Source organism: Penaeus monodon, chromosome 22 (assembly GCF_015228065.2).
Source record: "Penaeus monodon isolate SGIC_2016 chromosome 22, NSTDA_Pmon_1, whole genome shotgun sequence".
NCBI classification, from domain to species: Eukaryota; Metazoa; Arthropoda; class Malacostraca; order Decapoda; family Penaeidae; genus Penaeus; species Penaeus monodon.
Window position 1 is genome coordinate 6,499,242 of NC_051407.1, and position 439 is coordinate 6,499,680.

Here is a 439-nt window from a genome sequence, read left to right on the forward strand (position 1 = left end):
TTATATAGAGAGATAGATAGAGTGATACTGATTAATTGGAAGAAAGATATGACTAATAAACGAGAAACATATAGAAGTATATATCGAGCACACACAAACTCATAAACAATTAGTAAATAAATGAAAAAGGAGAAAAGGAACAAGAATAAAAAGACGAAGAAAAATTAAAAAGGTAAAAGAAGCCAGAAGTAAAAGCGAAAGAGACGTGTATCACACCAAACCCACCTGGCAGGTCCTGGAAAAATGACCCTTCGATGTTAAAGCCGATGTCTGGCACTATCTTATTAACGCAATCCCGTGTTCGGCTTTGTCGAAGCTCCGAAGCTCCGAACCGGACCGTGAAAGAATACCGGTTCGGGCTAGTTCGGACCCGTTACGAGCTCCCTTGCAGGTGTGTACTCATTCTTGGTGTAAACTTGATGGGCACGAATTTAGAGAC